We start from the raw sequence: 18,929 nt of genomic DNA on the forward strand, positions 1-18,929 counted from the left end.
TCACTCTAACCCTAACCCGAACCCTAACCCTAACACTAACCCTAAGCCTAACCCTAACCGTAACCCTTACCCTAACCTTAACCCGAACCCTAGCCCTAACGCGAACCCTAACCCTAACCCGAACCCGAACCCTAACCCTAACCCTAACCCGAACCCTAACCCGAACCCGAACCCGAACCCTAACCCGAACCCTAACCCTAACCCTAACGTGAAACTGAACCCAATCCGAACCCGAACCCTAACCCGAACCCGAACCCTAACCTGAACCCTAACCCTAAACCGGACCCTAAACCTAACCCTAACCGTAACCCTAACCCTAACCCTAACCATAACCCGAACCCGAACCGTAACCCTACCCGAACCCTAACCCTAACACTAACCTTAACCCGAACCCGAATCCAAACCCTAACCCTAACCCAAACCCTACCCGAACTCTAACCCTAACCCTAACCCTACCCCTAACCCGAACCCGAACCCTAACCCTAACCCGAACCCGAACCCTAACCCTAACCTGAACCCTAACCCTAACCCTAAACCTAAACCAAACAGTAACACTAACCCTAACCCTAACGCTAACCCGAACCCTAACCATAACCCTAACCCTAACCCTAACCCTAACCCTAACCTTAACCTGAACCCTAAACCTAACCCAAACCCTAACCCTAAACCTAACCGTAACCCTAACCCTAACCATAACCCGAACCCAAACCCTAACCCTACCCGAACCCTAACCCTAACCCTAACCTGAACCAGAATCCGAATCCAAATCCTAACCGTAACCCTAACCCTAACCCGAACCCTAACCCGAACCCGAACCCTTACCCGAAACCTAACCCTAACCCTAACCCGAACCCGAACCCTAACCCTAACCCGAACCCTAACCCGAACCCGAACCCTAACCCTAACCCGAACCCTAACCCTAACCTGAACCTGAACCATAACCCGAAAACGAACCCTAACCCGCACCCTAAACCTAACCCGAACCCTAACCCTCACCCTAACCCTAACCCTAACCCGAACCCTAATCCGAACCCGAACCCTACCCCGAACCCTAACCCTAACCCTAACCCTAACCCTAAACCTAAACCGAACCCTAACCCTAACGCTAACCCTAACCTTAACCCGAACCCTAACCCGAACCCGAACCCGAAACCGAACCCGAACCTGAACTCTAAACCGAACCCGAACCCTAACCCGAAAACGAACCCTAACCCAAACCCTAATCCTAACCCTAACCCTAACCCGAACCGTAACTCAAAAACGAACCCTAACCCGAGCCTAACCCTAACCCGAACCCTAACCCGAACCCTAACCCTAACCCAAACCCTAACCCTAACCCTAACTCTAACCCGAACCGTAACCCAAAAACGAACCCTAACCCGAGCCTAACCCTAACCCGAACCCTAACCAAAACCCTAACCATAACCCGAACCCTAACCCGAACCCGAACCCTAACCCTAACCCGAACCCGAACCCAAACCCTAACCCGAACCCTAACCCTAACCCTAACCTGAACCCGAACCCGAATCCAAACCCTAACCCTAATCAAAACCCTAACCCTAACCCTCACCCTAACCTAACCCTAACCCTAACCCTAACCCTAACCCTACCATAACCCTAACCCTAACCCTAGCCCTAACCCTAACCCTACCCTAACCCTAACACTAACCCTAACCCTAACACTAACCCTAACCCTAACCCTAACCCTAACCCTAACCCTCACCCTAACCTAACCCTAACCCTAACCCTAACCCTACCATAACCCTAACCCTAACCCTAGCCCTAACCCTAACCCTACCCTAACCCTAACACTAACCCTAACCCTAACACTAACCCTAACCCTAACCCGACCCTAACCCTAACCTAACCCTAACCCAAAACCTAACCCAAACCCAAACCCTAAACCTCACTCTAACCCTAACCCGAACCCTAACCCTAACACGAACCCTAACCCTAATCCTAACCCTAACCCTTACCCTAACCCTAACCCGAACCCTAGCCCTAACGCGAACCCTAACCCTAACCCGAACCCTAAACCTAACCCTAACCCTAACCCTAACCCTAACCCTAACCCTAACCCTAACCTAACCCTAACCCTAACCCTAACCCTACCATAACCCTAACCCTAACCCTAGCCCTAACCCTAACCCTACCCTAACCCTAACACTAACCCTAACCCTAACACTAACCCTAACCCTAACCCGACCCTAACCCTAACCTAACCCTAACCCAAAACCTAACCCAAACCCAAACCCTAAACCTCACTCTAACCCTAACCCGAACCCTAACCCTAACACTAACCCTAACCCTAATCCTAACCCTAAACCTTACCCTAACCCTAACCCGAACCTGAACCCTAACCCGAAAACGAACCCTAACCCGAACCCTAACCCTAACCCTAACCCGAACCCTAATCCGAACCCGAACCCTACCCCGAACCCTAACCCGAACCCTAACCCTAACCCTAACCCTAACCCTAAACCTAAACCGAACCCTAACCCTAACCCTAACCCTAACCTTAAACCGAACCCTAACACGAACCCGAACCCGAACCCGAACCTGAACTCTAACCCGAACCCGAACCCAAACCCGAAAACGAACCCTAACCCAAAGCCTAACCCTAACCCTAACCCTAACCCGAACCATAACCCGAACCATAACCCGAACCCGAACCCTCACCCTAACCCTAACCCGAACCCTAACCGGAACCCGAACCCGAACCCTAACCCTAACCCTAACCCTAACCTGAACCGGAACCCGAATCCAAACCCTAACCCTAACCAAAACCCTAACCCTAACCCTAACCCTAACCCTAACCCTAGCCCTAACCCTAACCCTACCCTAACCCTAACCCTAACCCTAACCCTAACACTAACCCTAACCCTAACCCGACCCTAACCCTAAACCTATCCCTAACCTGAACCCTAACCCTAACCTTAACCCGACCCGAAACCGAATCGTAAACCTAACCCTAACCGTAACCCTAACCCTAACCCTAACCCAAAACCTAACCCAAACCCAAACCCTAAACCTCACTCTAACCCTAACCCGAACCCTAACGCTAACACTAACCCTAACCCTAACCCGAACCCTAACCCTAACCCTAACCCTACCCCGAACCCTAGCCCTAACGCGAATCCCTAACCCGAAGCCAAACCCGAACCCCTAACCCGAACCCTAACCCTAACCCGAACCCTAGACCTAACCCGAAACCGAACCCTAACCGGAACTCTAACCCTAACCCTAACCCTACCCGAAATATAACCGTAAACCTAACCCTAACCCAAAACCTAACCCTAACAGTAACCTTAACCCTAACCCGAACCCTAACCCTAACCTGCACCCTAAACCTAACCCTAACCCTAAACCAAACAGTACCCCTAACCCTAACCCTAACGCTAACCCGAACCCTAACCATAACCCTAACCCTAACCCTAACCTGAAACTGAACCCAATCCGAACCGGAACCCTAACCCGAACCCGAACCCTAACCTGAACCCTAACCCTAAACGGGACCCTAAACCTAACCCTAACCGGAACCCTAACCCTAACCCGACCCCGAACCCTAACCCTACCCGAACCCTAACCCTAACCCTAACCTGAACCCGAACCCGAATCCAAACCCTAACCCTAACCCAAACCCTAACCCGAACTCTAACCCTAACCCTAACCCTAACCCCAAATTTAACCTGAACCCTAAACCTAATCCGAACCCTAACCCTAACCCTAACCGTAACCCTAACCCTAACCCTAACCATAACCCGAACCCGAACCCTAACCCTACCCGAATCCTAACCCTGACCCTAACCTGAACCAGAATCCGAATCCAAACCCTAACCCTAACCCTAACCCTAACCCTAACACTAACCCTTACCCTAACCCGACCCTAACACTAACCCTATCCCTAACCTGAACCCTAACCCTAACCTTAACCCGACCCGAAACCGAATCGTAACCCTAACCCTACCGTAACCCTAACCCTAACCCTAACCCAAAACCTAACCCAAACCCAAACCCTAAACCTCACTCTAACCCTAACCCGAACCCTAACGCTAACACTAACCCTAACCCTAACCCGAACCCTAACCCTAACCCTAACCCTAACCCTAACCCGAACCCTAACCCTAACGCGAATCCCTAACCCGAGCCCTTACCCGAAACCTAACCCTAACATTAACCATAACCCTACCCTAACCAGAACTCTAACCCTACCCGAACTCTAACCCTAACTCTAACCTGAACCCGAATCCAAATCCAAACCCTAACCCTAACCCTAACCCGAACTCTAACCGTAACCCTAACCCTAACCCTAACCCGAACCCTAACCCTAACCCAAACCAAACCCTAAACCTCACTCTAACCCTAACCCGAACCCTAACCCTAATACTAACCCTAACCCTAAACCTAACCCTAAACCTAACCCTAACCGTAACCCGAACCCGAACCCTAACCCTACCCGAACCCTAACCCTAACCCTAACCTGAACCCGAACCCGAAACCAAACCCTAACCCTAACCCTAACCCTAACCCGAACCCGAACCCGAAACCAAACCCTAACCCTAACCCAAACCCTAACCCTAACCCGAACTCTAACCCTAACCCTAACCTAACCCTAACCCTAACCCTAACTTTAACCTGAACCCTAACCCTAACCCTAACCCTAACCCTAAACCTAAACCGAACCCTAACCCTAACCCTAACCCGAACCTGAACCCGAACGAGAATCCAAACCCTAACCCTAACCCAAACCCTAACCCTAACCCTAACCCTAACCCTCACCCTAACCTAACCCTAACCCTAACTTTAACCCTAACCCTACCCTAATCCTAACCCTAACCCTAACCCTAGCCCTAACGGGAATCCCTAACCCGAAGCCAAACCCGAACCCCTAAACCGAACCCTAACCCTAACCCTAACCCAAAACCTAACCCACACCCAAACCCTAAACCTCACTCTAACCCTAACCCGAACCCTAACCCTAACCCTAACCCTAACCCTAAACCTAAACCGAACCCTAACCCTAAACCTAACCCGAACCCTAACCCAAAAACGAACCCTAACCCGAACCCTAACCCTAACCCAAAACCGAACCCTAACCCGAACCCTAACCCTAACCCGAACCCTAACCCTAACCCGAACCCTAACCCGAACCCGAACCCTAACCCTAACCCTAACCCTAATCCTAACCCTAACGTTAACCTGAACCCGAACCCGAATCCAAACCCTAACCCTAACGCTAACCCTGAACCTAACCCTAACCCTAACCCTAACCCGAATCCAAACCCTAACCATAACCCAAACCCTACCCGAACTCTAACACTAACCCTAACCCTACACTTAACCCAAACCCGAACCCGAACCCTAACCCGAACATGAACCCTAACCCTAACCTGAACCCTAACCCTAACCCAAACCCTAACCCGAAATCTAATCCTAACCCTAACCCTAACCCTACCCGAACCCTAACCCTAACCTTAACCTGAACCCAAACCCGAATCCAAAGCCTAACCCTAACCCAAACCCTGACCTGAACTCTAACCCTAACCCTAACCCTAACCCTAAACCTAACCCGAACCCTAACCCTAACCCGAACCCTAACCCTAACCCTAACCGTAACCCTAACCCTAACCCTAACCATAACCCGAACCCGAAACCTAACCCTACCCAAACCCAAACCCTAGCCCTAACCTGAACCTGAACCCGAATCCAAACCCTAACCCTAACCCAAACCCTAACCCGAACTCTAACCCTAACCCTAACCCTAACCCTAACCCTAACCCTAACCGGAAACCTAACCCTAACCCTAATCCTAACCCTAACCCTATCCTGAACCCTAACCCAAACCCGAACCCTAGTCCTAATGCGAATCCCTAACCGGAAGCCAAACCTGAACCCTAACCATAACCCTAAGCCTAACCCTAACCTGAAACCGAACCCAATCCTGAACCCGAACCCTAACCCAAACACGAACCCTAACCTGAACCCTAACCCTAAACCGAACCCTAACCCTAACCCTAACCGTACCCTAACCCTAACCCTAACCATAACCCGAACCCGAACTCTAACCCTACCCGAACCCTAACCCTAACCCTAACCTGAACCCGAATCCAAATCCAAACCCTAACCCTAACCCTAACCCGAACTCTAACCGTAACCCTAACCCTAACCCTAACCCGCACTCTAACCCTAACCCGAACCCTAACCCTAACACTAACCGTAACCCTAAATCTAACCCTAACCTAACCCGTATCCAAACCCTAACCCTAACCCAAACCCTAACCCGAACCCTAACCCTAACCCTAACCCTAACCTGAACCCAAACCCGAATCCAAACCCTAACCCGAACCCAAACCGTAACCCGAACTCTAACCCTAACCCTAACCCTAACCCGAACCCGAACCCTAACCTGAACCCTAACCCTAACCCTAACCCTAACCCTAACCCTAACTGTAACCCTAACCCTAACCCTAACCATAACCCGAAACCGAACCCTATCCCTAACCCGAAACCTAACCCTAACCCTAACCCGAACCCTAACCCTAACCCCTAACCCTAACCCTAACCCTAACCCGAACCCTAACCCGAACCCGAACCCTAACCCTAACCCGAACCTGAACCCTAACCCTAACCTGAACCCTAACCCTAACCCTAACCCTAAACCAAACAGTAACACTAACCCTAAACCTAACGCTAACCCGAACCCTAACCATAACCCTAACCCTAACCCTAACCGGAAACCGAACCCAATCCCAAACCCGAACCCTAACCCGAACCCGAACCTTAAACTGAACCCTAAACCTAACCCAAACCCTAACCCTAACCCTAACAGTAACCCTAACCCTAACCCTAACCATAACCCGAACCCGAACCCTCATCCTACCTGAACCCTAACCCTAACCCTAACCTGAACCCGAACCCGAATCCAAACCCTAACCCTAACCCAAACCCTAACCCGAACTCTAACCCTAACCCTAACCCTAACCCTAATCCTAACCCGAACCCTAACCCGAACCCAATCCCTAACTCGAACCCGAACCTTAACCCGAACCCTAACCCGAACCCGAACCCGAACCCGAACCCTAACCCTAAACCTAACCCGAACCCGAACCCTAACCCTAAACCTAACCCGAACCCTAACCCTAACCCGAACCCGAACCCTAACCCGAAAACGAACCCTAACCCGAACCCGAACCTTAACCCGAACCCGAACCTGAACCCGAACCCTAACCCGAACCCGAACCCTAACCCGAACCCTTACCCTAACCCTAACCCGAACCCTAATCCGAACCTGAACCCGAACCCGAACCCTAATCCTAACCCGAACTCGAACCCGAACCCGAACCCGAATCCATACTCAAAAGCGAAACCAATCCCGAACCAGAACCCGAACCCGAACCCTAACCTCTAACCCAAACCCAAACCCGAATCCATAACTGAAAGCGAAACCGATAGCGTACCCGAACCGAAACCGAAACCGAACCCTACCCGAACCCGAACCCGAACCCTACCCGAACCCGAACCTGAAACCTACCCGAACCAGAACCAGAACCAGAACCCAAACCCCGAACCCGAACCCGAACCCGAAAGCCATAATTGTTTGTGCCAATGTAAAGAAAATGCCATACGCTTATCTGTAAGAAACAACAGTGCCCTGGAACAGTCTGAGCCTTAATATCAGCACTGTGCTTTTGGGAGCGGGAGTTAAAGCGGAGGCAAACAGCACTAAGACACATTTGGCAAAAATCGCGTTCCCATGAATAATATTTTCTTCCCTTTCAAACCCAAACGTAAGTGGTTGTGGCCAGATAAATAAATGCCACACACTTATCTGTAAGAAACAACAGTGCCCAGGAACGGGTTTCTACGTGAAGAAAATATTTCTCGTTGGAACTCCGCTTTTTTACTTTACCTTCCACAACCCCTTGTGATAGGGTTTCCACGTTAAGAAAATAGTTTTCATTGGAAGCCGGTTTTTCCCAAATGTGTCTAAGTGCTGTATTCCTCGGGTTTCACTCATGCTACCAAAAGCACAGTGATGATGTTAGGGCTTAGACTGTTCCTGGGTAATGTTGTTTCTTACACATAAGGGTGTGGCATTTTCTTTACATTGCCACAACCACATATGATAGGGTTTCAACATGAACAAAATATTTTTCGTTGGAAGCGGTTTTTTGTCAAATGTGTCTCAATACGGTGTTGTTTGGGATTAACGAATGCTACCAAAATCACTATGATGATGTGAGGGCTCAGATCGATCCTGGAAACTTCTGTTTCTTACAGATAAGCGTATGGCATTTTCTTTACATTGGCACAAACAATTATGATAGTTTGCAAAAGAGAAAATATATTTCACTGAAAGGCGGTTTTTGCCAAATTTTCTCAGCTGTTTGCCTCGGTTTTAACTCATGATACCAAAGGAACAGTGATGATCTTAGGGCTCAGACCGTCCATGGACCTGTTATTTCTTACAAATAAGCATATGGCACATCCTTTACCTTGCCACAACAAATTAAGATAGAGTTTGCACATCAAGAAATATTGTTCATTTGAACCCGTTTCTGCCAAAGTTGTCTCAGTACTATGTCCTCAGCACTTGGGAGCATGTCTGCACGTGGAGAAAGACTTTCCCGTGGGAAGCCGGTTTTTGTCAAACGGGTCCCAGTGCTCTGCTCCTCTCTTTTCACTCCTGCTGCCAGAAGCCCAGGGAGGATGGGAGGGCTTAGAACATGGCTGGGCACTGTGGTTTCTTCCAGAGAAGTGGAGGGCATTTGCTTTACCTTGCCACAACCACTTGTGAGAGGGTCTGCACCTCAGGAAAACTGTTTCCGTGGGAAGCCGGCTTTTTGCAAAGGGGTCTCAGTGCGGTGGGCCTCGGCTGTCCCTCCGGCTCCCCAAAGCACAGGGACGAGGTGAGGGGCTTACACCATGCCTGGGCAATGTTGTTTCTTACACCTGGGTGTGTGGCATTTTGTTTAACTGGCTAGCCCCACTTGGGATAGGTTTTCCACAGCAAGCACCTATTGTTCGTCGGAAGCCGTTTTTGCCACAGGGGTCTCCGGGCTGTGTTCGTTGGGGTTGAACTCCTGCTAGCAAAACCGCCGGGATGAGGGAAGGGTTCAGACTGTGCCTGGGCCCTGTGGTCTCTTCCAGGTCAGTGTATGGCATTTCCTTCCCCTTGCCACAGGCACCTGGGAGCATGTCTGCACGTGGAGAAAGACTTTCCCGTGGGAAGCCGGGTTTTGTCAAACGGGTCCCAGTGCTCTGCTCCTCTCTTTTCACTCCTGCTGCCAGAAGCCCAGGGAGGATGGGAGGGCTTAGAACATGGCTGGGCACTGTGGTTTCTTCCAGAGAAGTGGAGGGCATTTGCTTTACCTTGCCACAACCACTTGTGAGAGGGTCTGCACCTCAGGAAAACTGTTTCCGTGCGAAGCCGGCTTTTTGCAAAGGGGTCTCAGGGCCGTGGGCCTGGACTGTCCCTCCGGCTCCCCAAAGCACAGGGACGAGGTGAGGGGCTTACACCATGCCTGGGCAATGTTGTTTCTTAAACCTGGGTGTGTGGCATTTTGTTTACCTGGCTACCCCCACTTGGGATAGGTTTTCCACAGCAAGCACCTATTGTTCGTCGCAAGCCGTTTTTGCCCCAGGGGTCTCCGGGCTGTGTTCGTTGGGGTTGAACTCCTGCTAGCAAAACCGCCGGGATGAGGGAAGAGTTCAGACTGTGCCTGGGCCCTGTGGTCTCTTCCAGGTCAGTGTATGGCATTTCCTTCCCCTTGCCACAGGCACCTGGGAGCATGTCTGCACGTGGAGAAAGACTTTCCCGTGGGAAGCCGGTTTTTGTCAAACGGGTCCCAGTGCTCTGCTCCTCTCTTTTCACTCCTGCTGCCAGAAGCCCAGGGAGGATGGGAGGGCTTAGAACATGGCTGGGCACTGTGGTTTCTTCCAGAGAAGTGGAGGGCATTTGCTTTACCTTGCCACAACCACTTGTGAGAGGGTCTGCACCTCACGAAAACTGTTTCCGTGCGAAGCCGGCTTTTTGCAAAGAGGTCTCAGGGCCGTGGGCCTCGGCTGTCCCTCCGGCTCCCCAAAGCACAGGGACGAGGTGAGGGGCTTAGACCATGCCTCGGCAATGTTGTTTCTTACACCTGGGTGTGTGGCATTTTGTTTACCTGGCTACCCCCACTTGGGATAGGTTTTCCACAGCAAGCACCTATTGTTCGTCGCAAGCCGTTTTTGCCCCAGGGGTCTCCGGGCTGTGTTCGTTGGGGTTGAACTCCTGCTAGCAAAAGCGCCGGGATGAGGGAAGGGTTCAGACTGTGCCTGGGCCCTGTGGTCTCTTCCAGGTCAGTGTATGGCATTTCCTTCCCCTTGCCACAGGCACCTGGGAGCATGTCTGCACGTGGAGAAAGACTTTCCCGTGGGAAGCCGGTTTTTGTCAAACGGGTCCCAGTGCTCTGCTCCTCTCTTTTCACTCCTGCTGCCAGAAGCCCAGGGAGGATGGGAGGGCTTAGAACATGGCTGGGCACTGTGGTTTCTGCCAGAGAAGTGGAGGGCATTTGCTTTACCTTGCCACAACCACTTGTGAGAGGGTCTGCACCTCAGGAAAACTGTTTCCGTGGGAAGCCGGCTTTCTGCAAAGGGGTCTCAGGGCCGTGGGCCTCGGCTGTCCCTCCGGCTCCCCAAAGCACAGGGACGAGGTGAGGGGCTTACACCATGCCTGGGCAATGTTGTTTCTTACACCTGGGTGTGTGGCATTTTGTTTACCTGGCTACCCCCACTTGGGATAGGTTTTCCACAGCAAGCACCTATTGTTCGTCGGAAGCCGTTTTTGCCACAGGGGTCTCCGGGCTGTGTTCGTTGGGGTTGAACTCCTGCTAGCAAAACCGCCGGGATGAGGGAAGGGTTCAGACTGTGCCTGGGCCCTGTGGTCTCTTCCAGGTCAGTGTATGGCATTTCCTTCCCCTTGCACAGGCACCTGGGAGCATGTCTCCACGTGGAGAAAGACTTTCTGTGGGAAGCCGGTTTTTGTCAAACGGGTCCCAGTGCTCTGCTCCTCTCTTTTCACTCCTGCTGCCAGAAGCCCAGGGAGGATGGGAGGGCTTAGAACATGGCTGGGCACTGTGGTTTCTTCCAGAGAAGTGGAGGGCATTTGCTTTAGCTTGCCACAACCACTTGTGAGAGGGTCTGCACCTCAAGAAAACTGTTTCCGTGGGAAGCCGGCTTTTTGCAAAGAGGTCTCAGGGCCGTGGGCCTCGGCTGTCCCTCCGGCTCCCCAAAGCACAGGGACGAGGTGAGGGGCTTAGACCATGCCTGGGCAATGTTGTTTCTTACATCTGGGGTGTGGCATTTTGTTTACCTGGCTACCCCCACTTGGGATATGTTTTCCACAGCAAGCACCTATGGTTCGTAGGAAGCCGTTTTTGCCCCAGGGGTCTCCGGGCTGTGTTCGTTGGGGTTGAACTCCTGCTAGCAAAACCGCCGGGATGAGGGAAGGGTTCAGACTGTGCCTGGGCCCTGTGGTCTCTTCCAGGTCAGTGTATGGCATTTCCTTCCCCTTGCCACAGGCACCTGGGAGCATGTCTGCACGTGGAGAAAGACTTTCCCGTGGGAAGCCGGTTTTTGTCAAACGGGTCCCAGTGCTCTGCTCCTCTCTTTTCACTCCTGCTGCCAGAAGCCCAGGGAGGATGGGAGGGCTTAGAACATGGCTGGGCACTGTGGTTCCTTCCAGAGAAGTGGAGGGCATTTGCTTTACCTTGCCTCAACCACTTGTGAGAGGGTCTGCACCTCACGAAAACTGTTTCCGTGGGAAGCCGGCTTTTTGCAAAGGGGTCTCAGGGCCGTGGGCCTCGGCTGTCCCTCCGGCTCCCCAAAGCACAGGGACGAGGTGAGGGGCTTACATCATGCCTGGGCAATGTTGTTTCTTACACCTGGGTGTGTGGCATTTTGTTTAACTGGCTACCCCCACTTGGGATAGGTTTTCCACAGCAAGCACCTATGGTTCGTCGGAAGCCGTTTTTGCATCAGGGGTCTCCGGGCTGTGTTCGTTGGGGTTGAACTCCTGCTAGCAAAACCGCCGGGATGAGGGAAGGGTTCAGACTGTGCCTGGGCCCTGTGGTCTCTTCCAGGTCAGTGTATGGCATTTCCTTCCCCTTGCCACAGGAACCTGGGAGCATGTCTGCACGTGCAGAAAGACTTTCCCGTGGGAAGCCGGTTTTTGTCAAACGGGTCCCAGTGCTCTGCTCCTCTCTTTTCACTCCTGCTGCCAGAAGCCCAGGGAGGATGGGAGGGCTTAGAACATGGCTGGGCACTGTGGTTTCTTCCAGAGAAGGGGAGGGCATTTGCTTTACCTTGCCACAACCACTTGTGAGAGGGTCTGCACCTCAGGAAAACTGTTTCCGTGGGAAGCCGGGTTTTTGCAAAGGGGTCTCAGGGCCGTGGGCCTCGGCTGTCCCTCCGGCTCCCCAAAGCACAGGGACGAGGTGAGGGCTTACACCATGCCTGGGCAATGTTGTTTCTTAAACGTGGGTGTGTGGCATTTTGTTTACCTGGCTACCCCCCACTTGGGATAGGTTTTCCACAGCAAGCACCTATTGTTCGTCGGAAGCCGTTTTTGCCCCAGGGGTCTCCGGGCTGTGTTCCTTGGGGTTGAACTGCGGCTAGCAAAACCGCCGAGATAAGGGAAGGGTTCAGACTGTGCCTGGGCCCTGTGGTCTCTTCCAGGTCAGTGTATGGCATTTCCTTCCCCTTGCCACAGGCACCTGGGAGCATGTCTGCACGTGGAGAAAGACTTTCCCGTGGGAAGCCGGTTTTTGTCAAACGGGTCCCAGTGCTCTGCTCCTCTCTTTTCACTCCTGCTGCCAGAAGCCCAGGGAGGATGGGAGGGCTAAGAATATGGCTGGGCACTGTGGTTTCTTCCAGAGAAGTGGAGGGCATTTGCTTTACCTTGCGACAACCACTTGTGAGAGGGTCTGCACCTCACGAAAACTGTTTCCGTGCGAAGCCGGCTTTTTGCAAAGGGGTCTCAGGGCCGTGGGCCTCGGCTGTCCCTCCGGCTCCCCAAAGCACAGGGACGAGGTGAGGGGCTTAGACCATGCCTGGGCAATGTTGTTTCTTACACCTGGGTGTGTGGCATTTTGTTTACCTGGCTACCCCCACTTGGGATTGGTTTTCCACAGCAAGCACCTATTGTTCGTCGCAAGCCGTTTTTGCCCGAGGGGTCTCCGGGCTGTGTTCGTTGGGGTTGAACTCCTCCTAGCAAAAGCGCCGGGATGAGGGAAGGGTTCAGACTGTGCCTGGGCCCTGTGGTCTCTTCCAGGTCAGTGTATGGCATTTCCTTCCCCTTGCACAGGCACCTGGGAGAATGTCTCCACGTGGAGAAAGACTTTCCCGTGGGAAGCCGGTTTTTGTCAAACGGGTCCCAGTGCTCTGCTCCTCTCTTTTCACTCTTGCTGCCAGAAGCCCAGGGAGGATGGGAGGGCTTAGAACATGGCTGGGCACTGTGGTTCCTTCCAGAGAAGTGGAGGGCATTTGCTTTACCTTGCCTCAACCACTTGTGAGAGGGTCTGCACCTCAGGAAAACTGTTTCCGTGGGAAGCCGGCTTTTTGCAAAGGGGTCTCAGTGCGGTGGGCCTCGGCTGTCCCTCCGGCTCCCCAAAGCACAGGGACGAGGTGAGGGGCTTACACCATGCCTGGGCAATGTGGTTTCTTACACCTGGGTGTGTGGCATTTTGTTTACCTGGCTACCCCCACTTGGGATAGGTTTTCCACAGCAAGCACCTATTGTTCGTCGGAAGCCGTTTTTGCCCCGGGGGTCTCCGGGCTGTGTTCGTTGGGGTTGAACTCCTGCTAGCAAAACCGCCGGGATGAGGGAAGGGTTCAGACTGTGCCTGGGCCCTGTGGTCTCTTCCAGGTCAGTGTATGGCATTTCCTTCCCCTTGCCACAGGCACCTGGGAGCATGTCTGCACGTGGAGAAAGACTTTCCCGTGGGAAGCCGGTTTTTGTCAAACGGGTCCCAGTGCTCTGCTCCTCTCTTTTCACTCCTGCTGCCAGAAGCCCAGGGAGGATGGGAGGGCTTAGAACATGGCTGGGCACTGTGGTTTCTTCCAGAGAAGTGGAGGGCATTTGCTTTACCTTGCCACAACCACTTGTGAGAGGGTCTGCACCTCAGGAAAACTGTTTCCGTGGGAAGCCGGCTTTTTGCAAAGGGGTCTCAGGGCCGTGGGCCTCGGCTGTCCCTCCGGCTCCCCAAAGCACAGGGACGAGGTGAGGGGCTTAGACCATGCCTGGGCAATGTTGTTTCTTACACCTGGATGTGTGGCATTTTGTTAAGCTGGCTACCCCCACTTGGGATAGGTTTTCCACAGCAAGCACCTATTGTTCGTCGGAAGCCGTTTTTGCCCCAGGGGTCTCCAGGCTGTGTTCGTTGGGGTTGAACTCCTGCTAGCAAAACTGTCGGGATGAGGGAAGGGTTCAGACTGTGCCTGAGCCCTGTGGTCTCTTCCAGGTCAGTGTATGGCATTTCCTTCCCCTTGCCACAGGCACCTGGGAGCATGTCTGCACATGGAGAAAGACTTTCCCATGGGAAGCCGGTTTTTGTCAAACGGGTCCCAGTGCTCTGCTCCTCTCTTTTCACTCCTGCTGCCAGAAGCCCAGGGAGGATGGGAGGGCTTAGAACATGGCTGGGCACTGTGGTTTCTTCCAGAGAAGTGGAGGGCATTTGCTTTACCTTGCCACAACCACTTGTGAGAGGGTCTGCACCTCAGGAAAACTGTTTCCGTGGGAAGCCGGCTTTTTGCAAAGGGGTCTCAGGGCCGTGGGCCTCGGCTGTCCCTCCGGCTCCCCAAAGCACAGGGACGAGGTGAGGGGCTTCCACCATGCCTGGGCAATGTTGTTTCTTACACCTGGGTGTGTGGCATTTTGTTTACCTGGCTACCCCCACTTGGGATAGGTTTTCCACAGCAAGCACCTATTGTTCGTCGCAAGCCGTTTTTGCCCCAGGGGTCTCCGGGCTGTGTTCGTTGGGGTTGAACTCCTCCTAGCAAAACCGCCGGGATGAGGGAAGTGTTCAGACTGTGCCTGGGCCCTGTGGTCTCTTCCAGGTCAGTGTATGACATTTCCTTTCCCTTGCCACAGGCACCTGGGAGCATGTCTGCACGTGGAGAAAGACTTTCCCGTGGGAAGCCGGTTTTTGTCAAACGGGTCCCAGTGCTCTGCTCCTCTCTTTTCACTCCTGCTGCCCGAAGCCCAGGGAGGATGGGAGGGCTTAGAACATGGCTGGGCACTGTGGTTTCTTCCAGAGAAGTGGAGGGCATTTGCTTTACCTTGCCACAACCACTTGTGAGAGGGTCTGCACCTCAGGAAAACTGTTTCCGTGGGAAGCCGGCTTTTGGCCAAACGGGTCTCAGGCCCGTGGGCCTCGGCCGTCCCTCCGGCTCCCCAAAGCACAGGGACGAGGTGAGGGGCTTAGACCATGCCTGGGCAATGTTGTTTCTTACACCTGGGTGTGTGGCATTTTGTTTACCTGGGTACCCCCACTTGGGATAGGTTTTCCACAGCAAGAGCATATTGCTCCTCGGAAGCCGTTTTTGCCCCACGGGGTGTCCGGGCAGTTTTCACTGGGGTTGAACTCCTGCTAGCAAAACCGCCGGGATGAGGGAAGGGCTCAGACTGTGCCTGGGCCCTGTGGTCTCTTCCAGGTCAGTGTATGGCATTTCCTTCCCCTTGCCACAGGCACCTTGGGAGCATGTCTGCACGTGGAGAAAGACTTTCCCGTCTTAAGCCGGTTTTTGTCAAACGGGTCCCAGTGCTCTGCTCCTGTCTTTTCACTCTGGGTTCAAGAAGCCCAGTGAGGATGGGAGGGCTTAGAATATGGCTGGGCACTTGGTTTCTTACAGAGACATGGATGGCATTTGCTTTACCTTCCAAAACCACTTGAGAGAGGGTCTGCACCTCAGGAAAACTGTTTCCCTTGGAAGACGGCTTTTGGCGAAAAGGGTCTCAAGCCCGTGGGCCTCGGGTGTCCCTCTGGCTCCCCAAAGCACAGGGACGAGGTGAGGGTCTTAGACCATGCTTGGGCAATGTTGTTTCTTACACCTGGGTGTGTGGCATTTTGTTTACCTGGCTACCCCCACTTGGGATAGGTTTTCCACAACAAGCACCTATTGTTCGTCGCAAGCCATTTTTGACCCAGGGGTCTCCGGGCTGTGTTCGTTGGGGTTGAACTCCTGCTAGCAAAACCGCCGGGATGAGGGAAGGGTTCAGACTGTGCCTGGGCCCTGTGGTCTCTTCCAGATCAGTGTATGGCATTTCCTTCCCCTTGCCACAGGCACCTGGGAGCATGTCTCCACGTGGAGAAAGACTTTCCCGTGGGAAGCCGGTTTTTGTCAAACGGGTCCCAGTGCTCTGCTCCTCTCTTTTCACTCCTGCTGCCAGAAGCCCAGGGAGGATGGGAGGGCTTAGAACATTGCTGGGCACTGTGGTTCCTTCCAAAGAAGTGGAGGGCATTTGCTTTACCTTGCCTCAACCACTTGTGAGAGGGTCTGCACCTCAGGAAAACTGTTTCCGTGGGAAGCCGGCTTTTTGCAAAGGGGTCTCAGGGCCGTGGGCCTCGTCTGTCCCTCCGGCTCCCCAAAGCACAGGGACGAGGTGAGGGGCTTAGACCATGCCTGGGCAATGTTGTTTCTTACACCTGGGTGTGTGGCATTTTGTTTACCTGGCTACCCCCCACTTGGGATAGGTTTTCCACAGCAAGCACCTATTGTTCCTCGGAAGCCGTTTTTGCCCCAGGGGTCTCCGGGCTGTGTTCGTTGGGGTTGAACTCCTGCTAGCAAAACCGCCGGGATGAGGGAAGGGTTCAGACTGTGCCTGGGCCCTGTGGTCTCTTCCAGGTCAGTGTATGGCATTTCCTTCCCCTTGCCACAGGCACCTGGGAGCATGTCTGCACGTGGAGAAAGACTTTCCCGTGGGAAGCCGGTTTTTGTCAAACGGGTCCCAGTGCTCTGCTCCTCTCTTTTCACGGCTGCTGCCAGAAGCCCAGGGAGGATGGGAGGGCTTAGAACATGGCTGGGCACTGTGGTTTCTTCCAGAGAAGTGGAGGGCATTTGCTTTACCTTGCCACAACCACTTGTGAGAGGTTCTGCACCTCAGGAAAACTGTTTCCGTGGGAAGCCGGCTTGTTGCAAAGGGGTCTCAGGGCCGTGGGCCTCGGCTGTCCCTCCGGCTCCCCAAAGCACAGGGACGAGGTGAGGGCTTACACCATGCCTGGGCAATGTTGTTTCTTACACCTGGGTGTGTGGCATTTTGTTTACCTGGCTACCCCCCACTTGGGATAGGTGTTCCACAGCAAGCACCTATTGTTCCTCGGAAGTCGTTTTTGCCCCAGGGGTCTCCGGGCTGTGTTCGTTGGGGTTGAACTCCTGCTAGCAAAACCGCCGGGATGAGGGAAGGGTTCAGACTGTGCCTGGGCCCTCTGGTCTCTTCCAGGTCAGTGTATGGCATTTCCTTCCCCTTGCACAGGCACCTGGGAGCATGTCTCCACGTGGAGAAAGACTTTCCCGTGGGAAGCCGGTTTTTGTCAAACGGGTCCCAGTGCTCTGCTCCTCTCTTTTCACTCCTGCTGCCAGAAGCCCAGGGAGGATGGGAGGGCTTAGAACATGGCTGGGCACTGTGGTTCCTTCCAGAGAAGTGGAGGGTATTTGCTTTATCTTGCCTCAACCACTTGTGAGAGGGTCTGCACCTCAGGAAAACTGTTTCCGTGGGAAGCCGGCTTTTTGCAAAGCGGTCTCAGGGCCGTGGGCCTCGACTGTCCCTCCGGCTCCCCAAAGCACAGGGACGAGGTGAGGGGCTTACACCATGCCTGGGAAATGTTGTTTCTTACACCTGGGTGTGTGGCATTTTGTTTACCTAGCTACCCCCCACTTGGGATAGGTTTTCCACAGCAAGCACCTATTGTTCGTCGCAAGCCATTTTTGCCCCAGGGGTCTCCGGGCTGTGTTCGTTGGGGTTGAACTCCTGCTAGCAAAACCGCCGGAATGAGGGAAGGGTTCAGACTGTGCCTGGGCCCTGTGGTCTCTTCCAGGTCAGTGTATGGCATTTCCTTCCCCTTGCCACAGGCACCTGGGAGCATGTCTGCACATGGAGAAAGACTTTCCCGTGGGAAGCCGGTTTTTGTCAAACGGGTCCCAGTGCTCTGCTCCTCTCTTTTCACTCCTGCTGCCAGAAGCCCAGGGAGGATGGGAGGGCTTAGACCATGGCTGGGCACTGTGGTTTCTTCCAGAGAAGTGGAGGGCATTTGCTTTACCTTGCCACAACCACTTGTGAGAGGGTCTGCACCTCAGGAAAACTGTTTCCGTGGGAAGCCGGCTTTTTGCAAAGGGGTCTCAGGGCCGTGGGCCTCGGCTGTCCCTCCGGCTCCCCAAAGCACAGGGAACAGGTGAGGGGCTTACACCATGCCTGGGCAATGTTGTTTCTTACACCTGGGTGTGTTGCATTTTGTTTACCTGGCTACCCCCACTTGGGATAGGTTTTCCACAGCAAGCACCTATTGTTCGTTGGAAGCCGTATTTGCCCCAGGGGTCTCCGGGCTGTGTTCCTAGTGTTGAACTCCTGCTAGCAAAACCGCCGGGATGAGGGAATCGTTCAGACTGTGCCTGGGCCCTGTGGTCTCTTCCAGGTCAGTGTATGGCACTTCCTTCCCCTTGCCACAGGCACCTGGGAGCATGTCTGCACGTGGAGAAAGACTTTCCCGTGGGAAGCCGGTTTTTGTCAAACGGGTCCCAGTGCTCTGCTCCTCTCTTTTCACTCCTGCTGCCAGAAGCCCAGGGAGGATGGGAGGGCTTAGAACATGGCTGGGCACTGTGGTTTCTTCCAGAGAAGTGGAGGGCATTTGCTTTACCTTGCCACAACCACTTGTGAGAGGGTCTGCACCTCAGGA

Source organism: Ursus arctos, unplaced genomic scaffold (assembly GCF_023065955.2).
Source record: "Ursus arctos isolate Adak ecotype North America unplaced genomic scaffold, UrsArc2.0 scaffold_6, whole genome shotgun sequence".
Lineage (NCBI taxonomy): Eukaryota > Metazoa > Chordata > Mammalia > Carnivora > Ursidae > Ursus > Ursus arctos.